Below are 8,722 nucleotides of genomic sequence, written 5' to 3' on the forward strand. Positions count from 1 at the left end.
TGTAACTCTATTAGTGCCAGACACTGAACCCAACAGTTATTTGAGTTATTTATTATTTATTTATTCACCAGCACAACTATGAAAAGCATAGGTAAAAGATTATGTGTGTATTTGTATGCGTGTATGTGTACTTGCATGTTGTGGGTATATGTATGTGCGTCTCTATGTGTATATGAATGAATGAGTGTGTGGATGTGAATAGATATATAAACATAAAAGAGTAATGTAAAAGGAAGAGGGAGATATATATTATTAATAATATTTTATGGAGAGGGGGTGGGATTAAATAAATTGCGCTTCTTCCCACCCCTTTTCAGGCATGTAAATGGAACTATTGTAGTTCTTCTGTCAAAGATTGTTATGATTGTTGATATTTGTATTATTATGCATGTTTTGCTTGATAGCATATATGTTAAATTTCATTGCATGCTTAGAATAAATCACTAAATCCAATCAAATCAATCAAGGTTGAGGCTCTTAACCATTCACTTCACTAGAATAGTCAATGCTTTTGCTGACTTCCAAATTTTAACAGGTATAGAGTTTGACATCTCTAATGAGGCCAATGCAATCAGATGAAAAGTATGTCAAACAACTTCACGATAAACAAATCAATACATAAGGACAGAATCATCTCTCCTCACAGTGGAATATTTAGTGGGAGTAATTCATGGAGGCATTATCTTTTTTCTTAATGCCTCTGTCGGGACTGAATAGTGCATTAAACCCAATATTATTTGGACCAATGTGAAAACATTCAGAAGAGAAAGCCTGAATAGAACTACACTAGTTAGGCCTCTGGTTGCAAGTGCTATACAATAAAATATTGTTCTTATGCATTATTTAATGGGACTGTGGGGAAGATAGTGTTTGTGTGCATTTCAAATTCCGTATGAGGGAGTGTAGCTGTCTTAATTGGCTTTCTCTAGAGAGCCAAAGGGAAATGCTGTTCTGGTAGAAGATATTGATCAATATGACCAGATGCAGCAACTGAAAGCATGATCTATATCAATGTCACCTTCAGATAAACAGCAGAGGACTGGAAGGTGCAGTTTAAGACATCACTGAAAGTTTTGCTGTTGTACTACACCCATGCTGTTGTTTCATGTTTCTGTGATCACACCCTTTTATTGAAATGGCCGTATAAAGGCTCCGACACACACTGTCAGGACTAACAGTTAAAGCCTGTCTCTGTGGCAGGATGAATGCACAACAGTGATTCTTGAGGGGGACAAATGCCACCAATAATTTTCTTATCAGAGTCAACAGAAAGAATGGGAAACTGGCTGGTAGCATGCACAGTATATTTCATGGGCATAAAATGTGATGCTCCTCTGCAGTTTAAATGCCATATGCGCTGCAGAAGGTGACATGTTTCCCCCAGCTGAATATTTGTGTCATGATGCTGCCGATTCGAGACAGGTTCAACATGGCAATATGATAGCTGCTCACCACCGGGCTCAGTAGGACCGTTCACTATCATACCACATACTGCACACAACTCCTGAAATAATTAGCTCTCCTTATAGATCTTCACATGAGTCCATACGCCCGAGTCAGACAGCTCATCTTCATCAAAATGCCTCTCCACTGTTTCCATCGACAGCTCCCCACAGCAGCTCACATTGTACATTCTGGTCACACCCTTATGCTTCATTTTACATGTGACACTCATGTAGCACCACACAGGTCACTTTTTAAACACCACTGCTCTTAGCATCCTTTTTCTTTTTTAATCAGCCAATTGTCAGAAATAAAACAAACATCAATTTAGCCACAGTTAACATGCTTGCTCCAGGCGCACATACATGCTCTCTGACAATAAATGACAGTGTTCCTTATTAACACGTACTGCTCAGACGTGAGGCACTAAATGCCTCAAAGATAAAAGGAACCATGCAGAAATCATTATTTCTAAAGGTTACTAAGTCAGAATGCAAATGCTGAAGATATACAGGAACGTGACCGAATGCTAAAGTCATTTGTCTGTTGATAATATTTCCGCAGCTCTGCCTTGACTTCACTTGAGCAATTTTTCACTTTTTATATAAATACATTGATCTAACATTTGCAAACAACTGTCTACGCTGCGGTTTGATTGACTTTAATTCATAGTGACATACTGGAAACAGTTCTGCTCATGCTTGCGTGAGAACAGCAGCTTATTTCAGCATATAAAGGGTGAGAAACAACATATACTGTAGACAGGTCACCAGTCTAAGAGAAAGCAAACAAAGACAAGGTCACCTCCAAAGTTTTTGATCCATCTGATGTGTATGTCTTTGAACTATACGTGCCCTTCCTCTAAAACAAAGACAAATATCGAAAAGCTTGAGCAGGTCAGTGCGGGTCAAACCCCTGTCTAAGTCATCAGTAATATTGTTTGTTGCTTGAATAACCCTGCAGTATCTTCACCCTGTAATATTTCAATGTCTTTACCTTTTTGCGCCTGTTAAAATTCATAGCACAGAAGTGTTTCATGAGGGATTGTAATTTATTTAGCAGTGTTTCCTCCAGTGTTAAGAACTTCTCTCTGACACTGTGTTCCTCACTGACCTAAAAGAAATCAAGGCTAGCTCCAGTTTAATTACTGCAGTGTTTTGGTGGCTATTCGTTTGATCTTTTTGGCTACTTGTAATTATACCATTTCTTCAACCTCTTTCTCATGCATCTTAAGCACTAAATAACTTGACTTTGCCTTGGGAGAAACATCTATCTTATTCTGTCCACTAGTAACAATTTAATTGCCACTTATTTTCTACTTTTACTCTTGCCCGGATCATTTCTCCATGCAAAGTCCAAAATTCAACTGTTTCCAGGAAGGTAGAGTTTCCCAGTCTATGCCGTCACTTCTTTTAAGTCTGTCATGGTTTGGATCATAATATTCTTTGATCTTTCCTTGTTTATTTCCAAACTGTGCAAGAATGCAAAAAAAAGAAAAGAAAAAGCAAATCATGCAAAACCACAGTGAGTTTTGAACATTAAATTCATTTGCATACCAGGACCCCTAACCCCTCTCATTTCCTAATAAATTAGTTTTGTAAAGCTCTGAACACTCTCCCTCCACACTCATGCATGCTGTTTTTGAAGTTATTTTATTGTACTGTGATACTGTGCACATTTGTATAGAGCACAGCAAGGGGAAAAAAATGTACATGCTAAAAAGTCAGTGCTTTCTCTCATTTTTACAGCATAAGCCTCGGTTGAGAAATGTTTTGAGCAAATGTGTACGATTTGCAAATGTCAGACTGTGAACATGACTCACTATAAATGACCATTTTCATATTCCTGCAGCAAAGAACTAAAACAGGCTTATAAATTCTCCTGTGAAGTCTCTATCCCAAACACCGATCAATAGCTTGTACTTGGTGTTATTCTCTCATTCCTGCAGTGGCTGATAACCCTCTACTAGTCTTGATTTCATAATGGTAACACATGACACTGGCACTATGAGCAGCTGCTGTAACACAATGCAACAGAATGGCAAGCAAGAGAGACCCCATTAATCTCACCCCACGGCCCGTATACAGCAACCTAGAAAGAAGACACTTCCACACATAAGCCATTGTCACTCGCCTCTTGTGCATTACCTGCTGAGATATGATTTTGTTCTGTTGTTATTTCCTGCCTGCACTAACGCTGCTAAACATGGGAGTGTTGGCAATAATGCATGATAATGATAATGACCATCCTGCCTGATTTCATTAGGCAAATACATGACAGCAAGTGCTCTGAGCTTCTGCTGTAACATCCTGCAACACATTGGCAAGTCAGAGATGTGATCATCACTATTTACTGCAACACAAATATACAGTATAGTATAGGAGGATATAAATACGCACAAAGCCCTGCTGCATTCAATGATAATTCAGCTTGCAAATCCAATAAATCTCAAAGATATCAAGCCTCCATCAAAGAAATTTAATTAACCTGATTTTATTTTAGGCTTCTTCATGTAATTTACATTGAGGCTGTATGATGCCAACCTAACATAATTTCAATGTGCTGCTGGTATTTATTTTTGCCATAAAAGTGTGTATTTATTGTTGTTAGATGTAAAGGTCAGCTGTCTGCCTATAAACAAGACCAAATCCCAACCCCCTTTCAATTTCCTCTTACTTAGGTCTGTACTGTATGGCAATATATATCATGTGTTGACAGAAAAGCATCTATCATTTGATTCTATGCTCTATTACTTTAACAATAAAAATACTACAAGTACCTTTTATTTGTTGAGTGTCCAGTTTAACATGTCATTGCAAACAGCCTTTTCTATGTGAATATTTATTGAATTACTATTACCAATAGAGCTGGAAAGTAAAACCATAATCATGTACATTGCAGGAGGTTAATAGTAAATGGGTGCTTCTATGAAACTGGTCCCTAAAAACAGGACAAAGGGGATAAAAAGTCAAACCAAATGTAGATTAATGTTATGAAGCAAGTTTGGAAGCATTTTGGGTCTATTTTTAAAAAATAAATATTTACTGAGATAAAAGAGAAACTATTTTTCAGATAAAACACATTTTTATATTATTATCATACAAAAATCTGCATGTAATAGGATAAAAACGGCATGAAAATTACGCGCTACTATTTTTTCAAATATCTATTTATTCTCTCACAGGTAGATTTGGGGAATTGAACTTATTATGCAAGGCAGAGTGTTTCACAAAAAAAAAACGCTGTTGCAAAATCACTCACAATTTATTTGTGTTTAAATGGGCAGGTTCCGCATGTAATGCCAGTGGACACGATGAGTTACACACAGAACCTGGAATGAGACTGAGATTCACGAAAAACCCACATGTCTGGATTAGAAAAACCACTAGGATCCTCAAATTTAACGCAGTGTCTTTATTTATAGTGGTATATAAGACCATTTCAAGCCATGTTTTCCAGATCAAATGCACTGACACCTAGGTAGCTTTTTCTGTCCTAATTTTGGTCCTATTTTTAGCCCCAATATTTTGATGAAAATTCATTGATTTTGGGATGGCTCAGCACAAGAGTATTTTTTTTTTTTTGCATTTATCTGAGGTCTTCATTAGGTACATCCTGGGGGGAAATATGTCTAAATTTCTTTTTTATTATTGGGTCTAAAAAAGCTGGCAAAGTACTAGGTACCAAAATGACCCCAGTTTCACAGAAGCACCTATATATTGCAATGTATATTTTCCTTTTGTCCTTATTTTGTTAACACTGCTGACTTCCATGTTTCACAGGTTTGTTTTATATAACCACTTGCACATTATAGTGTTACACACAAATTGTATCGTCAAAATTCGGAATTATTATTAATTCCTTTGAATGTTCTGCCATTAGATTTCTGAAATACTCTGCTTCTTGGCAAATCTTAATCTTGTTATGACTCATATCTTCATCAAAAATCAGAAAGAGTTTCAAATCACATATAGCCCCCTGCTTTGAGAAACTTAAAGTTGGAAACAAAAACCTGCTTTTTCACTGGAAACAAGTGGTGGTTTGATGTTGATGGTGGCAATTACTGAGGCTGACTCACCATCAGGGCCTATATGTCATTATCTGGCTATGAAGTCACCTATATCAAGATATGGAGGTTTGGTCAAATTGCACAGCGCTATTCTAACTGCTTTATCTCAGCACACAGCCATGAAGAGCTGTCTACTCACCACTGCCATTTAAGAATGTATAGTAGTACTATGTACAGTCCCATGGCTCACTCAGGCTGAAGGAGGGGCGTATACAGTAATGCAGAAGGTAGTCTGTGTTTTCCAATAGCGCTGTAAGCTGCAGTAACACTCACTGCACACACTGATGTAGAAATCCAGCAGGCCAACACTTACATCTTCCCCAAGGGATGTCTTGGAAGGAATTATGAGGATAAAACCCAGCTATATGAGGGATGTTCACTTGACTTCAGTGTAAGCATATTGACATCTAACCCCACCTCAAACTAATAAATTTACAACCTCACTCCCTCCATCCAGGTGTCTTGGACTCCTGCTTTTCCCATCTGTTGTTTCCAATGTCCTCTGGGTGATGAACGGATATTTCTAGCGACCAGACACTGACCTCTTCGGCCCTGCGCTGCCTTTGCACGCCAAAATTAGAACAGCACCAGTAACAAACTTCCTACAAATGCTGACTTGAGGCTAAGAAAGCCAGCTATTGAGTAACAAGAAAATGATGACAGGGGCTAAACATTTCAGCAGCAAACGTGATTGCCAGCATTCATTTAGGGCGCCCATGAGATCATTATCATGCTGCATCAGTGTTTCATGCCTCTTTATCATCTCTAAACCTGCTTGGATGAGGTGTAGTCCTCTTACTCACATACACAGCATCCTCCTGAGGCAACGATCCACAACACCACAAAATCATGATCTAGCTGCAAATCTACAACTCAAGTAAACATGAACAAGTTTTCCCTTCCCGTTCAACCTCACAGGCACCACAGTAATCCTACCCAGTATTATACTAGCAATCATACCTGCAGGAAACATTTCAACGCTGTCAGTAATTTATGAAAAACTCTTGGCCTATGCATCGTGCTGGTGCAGACACACCCGGGCCATTTCCACATGCACTCCTGTCTCTGGGCATTCAACTCATGTGTCACTGCTTAAGCATCTTCACTGCACAGTAAAATAGCCTGAGCATGTGGATATGTGAAGGCCGTTTTGGGCCTAAGAGCATTAATGGTATCAATAACTGCTCCACCACGTGAGATTTACTCCATAAGGGAGATCTCAAGTAGCCTGAAAGCATCTGTGCAAGACAAGACACCTTTAGGAGACAGGCTATGAATAGATGCATTTAAGTTGGTGCAAAATTCTGCACATTATGCAACAAAAAATATAGATAGATAGATAGATAGATAGATAGATAGATAGATAGATAGATAGATAGGGCCTATAATTGTACATTTAATAGTTTACACAATCTATGCGGCACTTATCTGATGTGGACCCTGTTCAGCTCATCTACAACAGCAAAGAGGAGACAATTTACCTCCGCATGTGTCAGAGGTGTCAAAGTCAATTGGCCATTCCTCTCCAAGTGTACTAAGTGACTTACCAAAAGTGGGACTAATAAACCAGATGCCGACGGGTTGATCCTATTGAACATGGTTTCTGCTGTCCTCACTTGCCTCTTTGGGTAAATTCACAGTGAATCTAAGACGGTAACGGAGTTCATTTATTCCAAATTCACGCGTAAAACCTTCAGATGGGGCTCGTCGGGTCTGTGCTGGAAAATCCAACAGCCGGAGATGCGCGACAATCTGCTGTCATCAACAAGACACTGGGGGTTATCTTCCAGTTACCTGCATCGGGATAAAAACCCCACCTTAAATCCCAGAACGATCCCAGATTGAGGCTCAAAGACAGAAAACGTAAAGCCCATAGGAAAAAAAAAATCCTCCAAAAAAAACCAAAAAACAAAAAAAACAAACAAACCAAAAAACACACACACTCTGGAGAGTCGGAGGTTTTGCGTCCGAGCTGCGTTCAAAGGAGGTTAAAGCGTCAGTACGTGGTCGTATCGAGTCCCCCGCGTAATGCTCTTGAAACGCACAAACACTGCAGATTTAATTTCCAATAAGTCCAATAACCCCTTGTTCTCAATCGTGGTACAGATGGTGTCTTGATGGAAAACTGCAGTCCGGGTTCCCTATGAGACGATATGGGTTGCGCTCTTAAAAACGCATCTGACGGCTGAGGGCTGGCGTCAAATTCATCCAAGTCCGCGGAAAAAACACGAAGGTCGAAAAACTATCCGTCAACGCCGTTTTTTTTTTTTTTTTTTTTTTTTACATCACTACAGCACAGTTATCACGCCTGTTTTACCGGCATTTATTTTGTTTTCTATTACAGGAGCAAATTGTTGTCATAAGTTCCCCTGTCTGAAGCGCAATGAAGGAATCCCACCCATGCACTGATGCCGTGCTTTTCTTTTTTTTATTTTTTTTCCTCCTGCTGTAATACTACGCGTACCCATGCGAGCAATTAGTTTTCATACACGACTTGGTCTGTCCGATTCTTCAACAAAGCAATGCGGTCGATTTCTTTGGATGGGATGTGGCAGGAAATCATGCTGCGTCCCAGAGAACAGAAGCCTCAGAAAATGCGCCTCTGCTCCTCGTGCTTGCGTCCACCTGCGTAATAAGAGCCCGAGATAGAAATGAATACATGTTGTCACGCCATGATGTCTGGAGCAGAGCAAAGCCAAGTGGCCACTGGACAAATTCTTGGTATCAGAGGAAAACGACTGACACCTTTCATGGACAGTGCAGCACTGCAGCAACGTGATGTCATTTGAGCTGCATTTAAGATGTGTGAGTGTGTGTTTATATAGCCCATATATGCGCAAGAGAGTGTGTTTTTATTCTGATGAGGATGAGAAGAAAATCTTGGGTATTTCTTTTTTTTTTTTTTTTTTTTTTTTTTTACATGTGATGAGGAGGCGCTGTGAGGTGTTTGTGATACTCCGGGATGGGCTGGTAGCTCATGGTCCAGCACAACAAGATACTGCAAACGTGAGGAGGGGAGGAAGTAAGGAGGGGGGAGGAGGAGGAGGAGGAGGAGGAGGAGGAGGAGGGGATGGATGAAGGCTGATGGGTCATTGCTGCACTTAAAAAATCCATTCAACCCCTATAGGCAAACACTAGTTTACTGCCTCTGTTCAGCTTGTAATGATTTTTTTTTTTCCCCACTATTCAATCCTGAATGCTCATCATCAT

The 8,722-nt window shown here is 39.5% G+C and overlaps 1 protein-coding gene across 2 annotated transcripts in view; it reads right to left on the reverse strand.

The window, feature by feature from the left end:
• Positions 1-8,206, reverse strand: part of lrfn1 (leucine rich repeat and fibronectin type III domain containing 1) — a 136,561-nt gene extending 128,355 nt beyond the window's left edge. For both annotated transcript variants that reach the window (XM_030152905.1, XM_030152904.1), the window contains exon 1: positions 7,060-8,206. The gene's annotated coding sequence lies outside the window, so the exon portion shown is untranslated. The remainder of the gene's footprint in view (positions 1-7,059) is intronic.
• Positions 8,207-8,722: the final 516 nt, after the last annotated feature.

This window comes from Sphaeramia orbicularis, chromosome 13 (genome assembly GCF_902148855.1).
Source record: "Sphaeramia orbicularis chromosome 13, fSphaOr1.1, whole genome shotgun sequence".
Taxonomy (NCBI): Eukaryota; Metazoa; Chordata; class Actinopteri; order Kurtiformes; family Apogonidae; genus Sphaeramia; species Sphaeramia orbicularis.